We start from the raw sequence: 12,048 nt of genomic DNA, 5'->3' as shown, positions 1-12,048 counted from the left end.
TACATTGTCACCAGAAGAGCAATACAAAATGTACAAGTGATATATTAAAATCATCTTTCCAGCTTGAATTTCAATGATGCATTGGGGCAACGATTTTGTGAGAAACATCTTCACCCTTAAATAAAGATTTTCTTAATTCCTTACCTGTGTGCTAATTAGATATCACCTTGTTTTCACATTAAACAGACTTCCACATGAGAAAACAGCAAAGATGCAGTGGCGTTAATGTTTCCTGGTGTCAACCTGTATTATTTCCGTAGATATTGAAATGAGGATGCATCTTGCTGCCTTTCCAATGAAGCAAGTTTAATTTAGTAATAGGTTAAAAACCATCCCTACAAAGATGTTAATCAGACACTTGGCTTTGTGGACACTTTTCAGAGAACAAATTAGTTAGCATAAAAATAAAGCCAGAAAATGAAGAGCTGTTTAATCACTCAATTGGATTTTTCTGCCAGCATATTTCTTTTTCTCTGCAACCCACTGCTAAATTGTGCTTCCTAGCTGTTTTTTTATAAAATCACTTAATCAAATCTAACTCTGATTACATCAGAGAAGGCCAGGTACCCTACACCATAAGAGGGGGTTTGAAATTTTGACTTGTCTACTTAAAGATCACCAAAATCTGATAACAAGGTCAATTACATCCCTGGGTGGTATTGAACCACCAACCCTTTGATTAATAACCAAACACACTAACCGATTGCGCCACAGAGACACTTTGCAAACTTACATACTGACAAAGGCTAATAAGCATTCATCTAGAACGTTTCCTAGAAAAACTTTAAAAAGTCAATAATCTGGAGAGTTTTTGTAAGATGTTTCTTCCATCAACCAACGAAGAAACACATTGGTACTTTCCCATGATGAGTGAGTGCTTCAGGATCTCTTGCACTTACATGTGCAGCAGAGTACTGCATTGGAAACATGCTGGGCCCATAACCCAGAGGTAGGCAGATTGAAACTATCCTCTGCTATATGCATTTTTAATGTTAATTAAAGTAATCCAAAACTGGGATTGATATTTTTGCTCTTTTATTTTTACTTAAAGTACAATAACTTTTACCATTTTAATTTGTTTTAATAGTATATTGACAGTATTGTTTTCTTTCAAAAATCCACTTAATTTTCTTTACCCTATTATTATAATGGTAATTGGCAAAAACAAACTACATTGTCACCAGAAGAGCAATACAAAATGTACAAGTGATATATTAAAATCATCTTTCCAGCTTGAATTTCAATGATGCATTGGGGCAACGATTTTGTGAGAAACACCTTCACCCTTAAATAAAGATTTTCTTAATTCCTTACCTGTGTGCTAATTAGATATCACCTTGTTTTCACATTAAACAGACTTCCACATGCGAAAGCAGCAAGGATGCAGTGGCGTTAATGTTTCCTGGTGTCAACCTGTATTATTTCAGTAGACATTGAAATGAGGATGCATCTTGCTGCCTTTCCAATGAAGCAAGTTTAATTTAGTAATAGGTGAAAAACCATCCCTACAAAGATGTTAATCAGAGACTTGGCTTTGTGGACACTTTTCAGAGAACAAATTTGTTAGCATAAAAATAAAGCCAGAAAATGAAGAGCTGTTTAATCACTCAATTGGATTTTTTTGCCAGCATATTTCTTTTTCTCTGCAACTCACTGCTAAATTGTGCTTCCTAGCTGTTTTTATAAAATCACTAAATCAAATCTAACTCTGATTACATCAGAGAAGGCCAGGTACCCTACACCATAACAGGGGGTATGAAATTTTGACTTGTCTACTTAAAGATCACCAAAATCTGATAACAAGGTCAATTAAGTCGCTGGGTGGGATTGAACCACCAACCTTTTGGTTAATAGCCTCACACACTAACTGATTGCGCCACAGCGACACTTTGCAAAAGTACTTACTGACAAAGACTAATACGCATTCATCTAGAACGATTCCTAGAAACATTTTAAAAAGTCAATAATGTGGAGAGTTTTTGTAAGATGTTTCTTCCATCAACCAATGAAGAAACACATTGGTACTTTCCCATGATGAGTGAGTGCTTCAGGATCTCTTGCACTTACATGTGCAGCAGAGTACTGTAATGGAAGCATGCTGGGTCCATAACCCAGAGGTAGGCAGATTGAAACTATCCTCTGCTATATGCATTTTTTTTGTTAATTAAAGTAATCCAAAACAGGGATTGATATTTTTGCTCTTTTATTTTTACTTAAAGTACAATAACTTTTACCATTTTAATTTGTTTTAATAGTATATTGACAGTATTGTTTTCTTTCAAAAATCCAATTAATTTTCTTTACCCGATTATTAAAATGGTAATTGACAAAAGCAAACTACATTGTCACCAGAAGAGCAATACAAAATGTACAAGTGATATATTAAAATCATCTTTACAGCTTGAATTTCAATGATGCATTGGGGCAACGATTTTGTGAGAAAAATCTTCACCCTTAAATAAAGATTTTCTTAATTCCTTACCTGTGTGCTAATTAGATATCACCTTGTTTTCACATTAAACAGACTTCCACATGAGAAAGCAGCAAGGATGCAGTGGCGTTAATGTTTCCTGGTGTCAACCTGTATTATTTCAGTAGATATTGAAATGAGGATGCATCTTGCTGCCTTTCCAATGAAGCAAGTTTAATTTAGTAATAGGTGAAAAACCATCCCTACAAAGATGTTAATCAGATACTTGGCTTTGTGGACACTTTTCAGAGAACAAATTTGTTAGCATAAAAATAAAGCCAGAAAATGAAGAGCTGTTTAATCACTCAATTGGATTTTTTTGCCAGCATATTTCTTTTTCTCTGCAACCCACTGCTAAATTGTGCTTCCTAGCTGTTTTTATAAAATCACTGAATCAAATCTAACTCTGATTACATCAGAGAAGGCCAGGTACCCTACACCATAACAGGGGTTTTCGAAATTTTGACTTGTCTACTTAAAGATCAACAAAATCTGATAACAAGGTCAATTATGTCCCTGGGTGGGGTTGAACCACCAACCTTTTGGTTAATAGCCATACACACTAACTGATTGAGCCACAGCGACACTTTGCAAAAGTACTTACTGACAAAGGCTAATAAGCATTCATCTAGAACGTTTCCTATAAAAACTTTAAATAGTCAATAATCTGGAGAGTTTTTGTAAGATGTTTCTTCCATCAACCAATGAAGAAACACATTGGTACTTTCCCATGATGAGTGAGTGCTTCAGGATCTCTTGCACTTACATGTGCAGCAGAGTACTGTAATGGAAGCATGCTGGGTCCATAACCCAGAGGTAGGCAGATTGAAACTATCCTCTGCTATATGCATTTTTTTTGTTAATTAAAGTAATCCAAAACTGGGATTGATATTTGTGCTCTTTTATTTTTACTTAAAGTACAATAACTTTTACCATTTTAATTTGTTTTAATAGTATATTGACAGTATTGTTTTCTTTCAAAAATCCAATTAATTTTCTTTACCCGATTATTAAAATGGTAATTGACAAAAACAAACTACATTGTCACCAGAAGAGCAATACAAAATGTACAAGTGATATATTAAAATCATCTTTCCAGCTTGAATTTCAATGATGCATTGGGGCAACGATTTTGTGAGAAACATCTTCACCCTTAAATAAAGATTTTCTTAATTCCTTACCTGTGTGCTAATTAGATATCACCTTGTTTTCACATTAAACAGACTTCCACATGAGAAAACAGCAAAGATGCAGTGGCGTTAATGTTTCCTGGTGTCAACCTGTATTATTTCCGTAGATATTGAAATGAGGATGCATCTTGCTGCCTTTCCAATGAAGCAAGTTTAATTTAGTAATAGGTGAAAAACCATCCCTACAAAGATGTTAATCAGACACTTGGCTTTGTGGACACTTTTCAGAGAACAAATTAGTTAGCATAAAAATAAAGCCAGAAAATGAAGAGCAGTTTAATCACTCAATTGGATTTTTCTGCCAGCATATTTCTTTTTCTCTGCAACCCACTGCTAAATTGTGCTTCCTAGCTGTTTTTTTATAAAATCACTTAATCAAATCTAACTCTGATTACATCAGAGAAGGCCAGGTACCCTACACCATAAGAGGGGGTTTGAAATTTTGACTAGTCTACTTAAAGATCACCAAAATCTGATAACAAGGTCAATTACATCCCTGGGTGGGATTGAACCACCAACCCTTTGATTAATAACCAAACACACTAACCGATTGCACCACAGAGACACTTTGCAAACTTACATACTGACAAAGGCTAATAAGCATTCATCTAGAACGTTTCCTAGAAAAACTTTAAAAAGTCAATAATCTGGAGAGTTTTTGTAAGATGTTTCTTCCATCAACCAACGAAGAAACACATTGGTACTTTCCCATGATGAGTGAGTGCTTCAGGATCTCTTGCACTTACATGTGCAGCAGAGTACTGCATTGGAAACATGCTGGGCCCATAACCCAGAGGTAGGCAGATTGAAACTATCCTCTGCTATATGCATTTTTTATTGTTAATTAAAGTAATCCAAAAACTGGGATTGATATTTTTGCTCTTTTATTTTTACTTTAAAGTACAATAACTTTTACCATTTTAATTTGTTTTAATAGTATATTGACAGTATTGTTTTCTTTCAAAAATCCACTTAATTTTCTTTACCCTATTTTTATAATGGTAATTGACAAAAACAAACTACATTGTCACCAGAAGAGCAATACAAAATGTACAAGTGATATATTAAAATCATCTTTCCAGCTTGAATTTCAATGATGCATTGGGGCAACGATTTTGTGAGAAACATCTTCACCCTTAAATAAAGATTTTCTTAATTCCTTACCTGTGTGCTAATTAGATATCACCTTGTTTTCACATTAAACAGACTTCCACATGCGAAAGCAGCAAGGATGCAGTGGCGTTAATGTTTCCTGGTGTCAACCTGTATTATTTCAGTAGACATTGAAATGAGGATGCATCTTGCTGCCTTTCCAATGAAGCAAGTTTAATTTAGTAATAGGTGAAAAACCATCCCTACAAAGGTGTTAATCAGAGACTTGGCTTTGTGGACACTTTTCAGAGAACAAATTTGTTAGCATAAAAATAAAGCCAGAAAATGAAGAGCTGTTTAATCACTCAATTGGATTTTTTTGCCAGCATATTTCTTTTTCTCTGCAACTCACTGCTAAATTGTGCTTCCTAGCTGTTTTTATAAAATCACTGAATCAAATCTAACTCTGATTACATCAGAGAAGGCCAGGTACCCTACACCATAACAGGGGGTTTGAAATTTTGACTTGTCTACTTAAAGATCACCAAAATCTGATAACAAGGTCAATTACGTCCCTGGGTGGGATTGAACCACCAACCTTTTGGTTAATAACCATACACACAGACTGATTGCGCCACAGCGACACTTTGCAAAAGTACATACTGACAAATGCTAATAAGCATTCATCTAGAACGTTTCCTAGAAACATTTTAAAAAGTCAATAATGTGGAGAGTTTTTGTAAGATGTTTCTTCCATCAACCAATGAAGAAACACATTGGAACTTTCCCATGATAAGTGAGTGCTTCAGGACCTCTTGCACTTACATGTGCAGCAGAGTACTGTAATGGAAGCATGCTGGGTCCATAACCCAGAGGTAGGCAGATTGAAACTATCCTCTGCTATATGCATTTTTTTTTGTTAATTAAAGTAATCCAAAACTGGGATTGATATTTTTGCTCTTTTATTTTTACTTAAAGTACAATAACTTTTACCATTTTAATTTGTTTTAATAGTATATTGACAGTATTGTTTTCTTTCAAAAATCCAATTAATTTTCTTTACCCGATTATTAAAATGGTAATTGACAAAAACAAACTACATTGTCACCAGAAGAGCAATACAAAATGTACAAGTGATATATTAAAATCATCTTTCCAGCTTGAATTTCAATGATGCATTGGGGCAACGATTTTGTGAGAAACATCTTCACCCTTTAATAAAGATTTTCTTAATTCCTTACCTGTGTGCTAATTAGATATCACCTTGTTTTCACATTAAACAGACTTCCACATGAGAAAGCAGCAAGGATGCAGTGGCGTTAATGTTTCCTGGTGTCAACCTGTATTATTTCAGTAGATATTGAAATGAGGATGCATCTTGCTGCCTTTCCAATGAAGCAAGTTTAATTTAGTAATAGGTGAAAAACCATCCAAGAGCTGTTTAATCACTCAATTGGATTTTTTTGCCAGCATATTTCTTTTTCTCTGCAACCCACTGCTAAATTGTGCTTCCTAGCTGTTTTTATAAAATCACTGAATCAAATCTAACTCTGATTACATCAGAGAAGTCTAAATACCTAACACCATAACAGGGGGTTTGAAATTTTGACTTGTCTACTTAAAGATCACCAAAATCTGATAACAAAGTCAATTACATCCCTGGGTGGGATTGAACCACCAACCTTTTGGTTAATAGCCATACACACTAACTGATTGCGCCACAGCGACACTTTGCAAAATTACATACTGACAAAGGCTAATAAACAATCATCTAGAACGTTTCCTAGAAAAACTTTAAAAAGTCAATAATCTGGAGTGTTTTTGTAAGATGTTTCTGCCATCAACCAATGAAGAAACACATTGGTACTTTCCCATGATGAGTGAGTGCTTCAGGATCTCTTGCACTTACATGTGCAGCAGAGTACTGCAATGGAAGCATGCTGGGCCCATAACCCAGAGGTAGAAAGATTGAAACTATCCTCTGCTATATGCATTTTTTTTGTTAATTAAAGTAATCCAAAACTGGGATTGATATTTTTGCTCTTTTATTTTTACTTAAAGTACAATAACTTTTACCATTTTAATTTGTTTTAATAGTATATTGACAGTATTGTTTTCTTTCAAAAATTCACTTAATTTTCTTTTCTGTGTGCTAATTAGATATCACCTTGTTTTCACATTAAATAGACTTCCACATGAGAAAGCAGCAAGGATGCAGTGGCGTTAATGTTTCCTGGTGGTAGTGGGGTACTGTGTTTGTGCTTTCCTCTGGTCAGCTCTGGTAAAAGTCAGATTTCTTTGTCTCAGATCTTCCTCTAGCCTTGATCTTCTTTCGAGAGTTCCCTTGTGCTGCCTCAGTTGGATCTCCTTCACTTGACAGGGGGGTACCCGAGCAGCGACCCTCCCCAGCACTAGCCCAACTCCTACTTACCTGCCAGGTGAGATACTATGATCAGGAAGGTGCTTCTCCCAGGGAAAGGCTCACCCATTGCACTCTGGGTGTGCTGCTCCTGCGATTTCCCCAAATGTGGGAAACTTGACTGCATAATTTGTGTTTCCCCTGGTCGGCTCTCGTATAATTCAGATCTCTTTGTCTCAGGTCTCTCTCCAGCCTAGTTTGCTGTCTGTTTCCACTTCTCTTTTCTTAAACCGCTCCCTTCTATTCCCTTGTGCACCTTAATTAAATCTAACTCTGATTACGTCAGAGAAGGCCAGGTACCCTACACCATAAGAGGGGGTTTGAAATTTTGACTTGTCTACTTAAAGATCACCAAAATCTGATCACAAGGTCAATTACATCACTGGGTGGGAACCTTTTGGTTAATAGCCCATGTAAGTGCAAGAGATCCTGAAGCACTCACTCATCATGGGAATGTACCAATGTGTTTCTTACAAAAATTCTCCAGATTATTGACTTTTTAAAGTTTTTCTAGGAAACGTTCTAGATGAATGCTTATTAGCCTTTGTCAGTATGTACTTTTGCAAAGTGTCGCTGTGGCGCAATCAGTTAGTGTGTATGGCTATTAACCTAAAGGTTGGTGATTCAATCCCACCCAGGGACGTAATAGACCTTGTTATCAGATTTTGGTGATCTTTAAGTAGACAAGTCAAAATTTCAAACCCCCTCTTATGGTGTAGGGTACCCGGCCTTCTCTGATGTAATCAGAATTAGATTTGATTAAGTGATTTTATAAAAAACAGCTAGGAAGCACAATTTAGCAGTGGGTTGCAGAGAAAAAAAATTATGCTGGCAGAAAAGTCCAATTGAGTGATTAAACAGCTCTTTATTTTCTGATTTTATGTTTATGCTAACAAATTTGCTCTCTGAAAAGTGTCCACAAAGCCAAGTCTCTGATTAACACCTTTGTAGGAATGGTTTTTCACCTATTACTGAATTAAACTTGCTTCATTGGAAAGGCAGCAAGATGCATCCTCATTTCAATGTCTACTGAAATAATACAGGTTGACACCAGGAAACATAAACGTCACTGCATCCTTGCTGCTTCCTCATGGGGAAGTCTGTTTAATGTGAAAACAAGGTGATATCTAATCAGCACACAGGTAAGGAATTAAGAAAATCTTTCTTTATGGGTGAAGATGTTTCTCACAAAATTGTTGCACCAAGGCATCATTGAAATTCAAGCTGGAAAGATGATTTTAATATATCACTTGTACATTTTGTACTGCTCTTCTGGTGACAATGTAGATTGTTTTTGTCAATTACCATTTTAATAATCGGGTAAAGAAAATTAATTGGATTTTTGAAAGAAAACAATACTGTCAATATACTATTAAAACAAATTAAAATGGTAAAAGTTATTGTACTTTAAGTAAAAATAAAAGAGCAAAAATATCAATCCCAGTTTTGGATTACTTTAATTAATAAAAACAATGCATATAGCAGAGGATAGTTTCAATCTGCCTACCTCTGGGTTATGGACCCAGCATGCTTCCATTACAGTACTCTGCTGCACATGTAAGTGCAAGAGATCCTGAAGCACTCACTCATCATAGGAAAGTACCAATGTGTTTCTTCATTGGTTGATGGAAGAAACATCTTACAAAAACTCTCCACATTATTGACTTTTTAAAATGTTTCTAGGAAACGTTCTAGATGAATGCTTATTAGCCTTTGTCAGTATGTACTTTTGAAAAGTGTCGCTGTGGCGCAATCAGTTAGTGTATAAGGCTATTAACCAAAAGGTTGGTGGTTCAATCCCACCCAGGGACGTAATTGACCTTGTTATCAGATTTCGGTGATCTTTAAGTAGACAAGTCAAAATTTCAAACCCCCTCTTATGGTGTAGGGTACCTGGCCTTCTCTGATGTAATCAGAGTTAGATTTGATTAAGTGATTTTATAAAAAAAACAGCTAGGAAGCACAATTTAGCAGTGGGTTGCAGAGAAAAAGAAAAATGCTGGCAGAAAAATCCAATTGAGTGATTAAACAGCTCTTCATTTTCTGGCTTTATTTTTATGCTAACAAATTTGTTCTCTGAAAAGTGTCCACAAAGCCAAGTCTCTGATTAACACCTTTGTAGGGATGGTTTTTAACCTATTACTAAATTAAACTTGCTTCATTGGAAAGGCAGCAAGATGCATCCTCATTTCAATGTCTACTGAAATAATACAGGTTGACACCAGGAAACATTAACGCCACTGCATCCTTGCTGCTTTCTCATGTGAAAGTCTGTTTAATGTGAAAACAAGGTGATATCTAATTAGCACACAGGTAGGGAATTAAGAAAATCTTTATTTAAGGGTGAAGATGTTTCTCACAAAATCGTTACCTCAATGCATCATTGAAATTCAAGCTGAAAAGATGATTTTAATATATCACTTGTACATTTTGTATTGCTCTTCTGGTGACAATGTAGTTTGTTTTTGTCAATTACCATTTTAATAATAGGGTAAAGAAAATTAAGTGGATTTTTGAAAGAAAACAATACTGTCAATATACTATTAAAACAAATTAAAACAGTAAAAGTTATTGTACTTTAAGTAAAAATAAAAGAGCCAAAATATCAATCCCAGTTTTGGATTACTTTAATTAACAAAAAAAATGCATATAGCAGAGGACAGTTGCAATCTGCCTACCTCTGGGTTATAGGCCCAGCATGCTTCCATTGTAGTCCTTTGCTGCACATGTAAGTGCAAGAGATCCTGAAGCACTCACTCATCATGGGAAAGTACCAATGTGTTTCTTCATTGGTTGATGGAAGGAACATCTTACAAAAACTCTCCAGATTATTGACTTTTTAAAGTTTTTCTAGGAAACGTTCTAGATGAATGCTTATTAACCTTTGTCAGTATGTACTTTTGCAAAGTGTCTCTGAGGCGCAAACAGTTAGCGTGTTCAGTTGTTAACCAAAAGGTTGGTGGTTCAATCCCACCTAGGGACGTAATTGACCTCGTTATCAGATTTTGGTGATCTTTAAGTAGACAAGTAAAAATTTCAAACCACCTCTTATGGTGTAGGGTACCTGGCCTTCTCTGATGTAATCAGAGTTAGATTTGATTAAGTGATTTTATGAAAAAAACAGCCACGAAGCACAATTTAGCAGTGGGTTGCAGAGAAAAAGAAATATGCTGGCAGAAAAATCCAATTGAGTGATTAAACAGCTCTTCATTTTCTGGCTTTATTTTTATGCTAACAAATTTGTGCTCTGAAAAGTGTCCACAAAGCCAAGTATCTGATTAACACCTTTGTAGGGATGGTTTTTCACCTATTATTAAATTAAACTTGCTTCATTGGAAAGGCAGCAAGTGATGTCATCCAAGCAGTGGGCCAAAGTTGGCTTCAAACCTCATCTGCTTATGAAAAGAGAAAAGGGGTATGCAGGGCATGGCGGCCTTTTGCGGTGCTTGGATGACCCCTAGTTCGCATTAAATAATGCAGTCGAGTTTCCCACATTTGGGGAAATCACAGGGGTCAGCATACCCAGAATGCAATGAATGAACCGCACCCTGGGAGAACAGTCTTCATGACCATGGTATCTCCTATGCAAAATAAGTATGATTTGGGATAGGGCTGGGGAGGGCCGCTGCTCAGGCACATCTCTGTCAAGTAAAGGAGATTCAACTGAGGCAGCACAAGGGAACTCTCATCTGGGGACAACAACTGCAGGGAGAACACATATTTTCAGATGAACATGGGAGGGCAGAAGGCTGCCTAATACTGAAGCACCCCCAAACAACAAACCAAATGCAACAACTAGTGCAAGCATTCCTGGGGGAAGGCCTGCAGCAGATGGATTTGCATATGGCGATGTCATCCAAGCAGTGGGTCAAAGTTGGCTTCAACCCTCGTCTGCATATGAAAAGAGAAAAGGGGCGTGCAGGGCATGGCGGCCTTTTGCGGCACTTGGATGACCCCTAGTTTGCATTAAACACCTCCACCCTCCGTCGGTGTGGGGCTCATGTTGGCTATGCCCCAGCCCCTGAAGCATTCAAGCTGATTTCTTGCAGCAGCTGGGCACTGTAACAGCTCCAGAGCTGCTCTGTAAGGCAAGTAAAAGGGTGTGGGCCCTGCAGCACTACCTGTAGTTCGCATTGTGCGAGACCCCTAGTTCGCATTAAACACCCCCACCCTCCTTCGGTGTGGGGCTCATGTTGGCCATGACCCAGCCCCTGAAGCATTCACGCTGATTTCTTGCAGCAGCTGGGCACTGTAACAGCTCAAGAGCTGCTCTGTAAGGCAAGTAAAAGGGTGTGGGCCCTGCAGCACTACCTGTAGTTTGCATTGTGCATTGGAAGGCACAAAGTAAGCAGACGGGAGGAGAAGTCAGGATAGTGCACAAGGGTATAGACGGGAGGGGCTCAAGAAAAAAGAAGTGGAAACAGACAGCAAACTAGGCTTCCAATGCACAATGCAAACTACAGGTAGTGCTGCAGGGCCCACACCCTTTTACTTGCCTTACAGAGCAGCTCTGGAGCTGTTTAATCACTCAATTGGATTTTTCTGCCAGCATAATTTTTCTCTTACGTCCTAGAGGATGCTGGGGACTCCGTAAGGACCATGGGGGATAGACGGGCTCCGCAGGAGACATGGGCACTTAAAGAAAGACTTTAGATCTGGGTGTGCACTGGCTCCTCCCTCTATGCCCCTCCTCCAGACCTCAGTTTACTACTGTGCCCAGAGGAGACTGGGTGCTTTTCAGGGAGCTCTCCTGAGTTTCCTGACAGAAAGTATATTTGTTAGATTTTTTTATTTTCAGGGAGCCTGCTGGCAACAGACTCCCTGCATCGAGGGGCGGAGGGGAGAGATGCACACCTACTTCTGTGAGTTGATAGGCT

The 12,048-nt window shown here is 37.4% G+C and overlaps 1 non-coding gene and 1 pseudogene across 1 annotated transcript; one reads left to right on the top strand and one right to left on the bottom strand.

Moving 5' to 3' along the window:
- The first annotated feature begins 7,175 nt into the window (after positions 1-7,175).
- LOC135010355 (U1 spliceosomal RNA) lies at positions 7,176-7,338 on the top strand. Its single transcript, XR_010209757.1, has one exon. It is a non-coding gene; the product is annotated as a U1 spliceosomal RNA (small nuclear RNA).
- A 3,252-nt stretch (positions 7,339-10,590) lies between these two features.
- Positions 10,591-10,769, bottom strand: LOC135010359 (U1 spliceosomal RNA; annotated as a pseudogene).
- Positions 10,770-12,048: the final 1,279 nt, after the last annotated feature.

The sequence above is a fragment of the Pseudophryne corroboree genome, unplaced genomic scaffold, assembly GCF_028390025.1.
Source record: "Pseudophryne corroboree isolate aPseCor3 unplaced genomic scaffold, aPseCor3.hap2 scaffold_2330, whole genome shotgun sequence".
In the NCBI taxonomy this organism is placed as follows: Eukaryota; Metazoa; Chordata; class Amphibia; order Anura; family Myobatrachidae; genus Pseudophryne; species Pseudophryne corroboree.
Note: the sequence above shows the minus strand (reverse complement) of the source record. Positions and strands in the feature narration are given on the sequence as shown.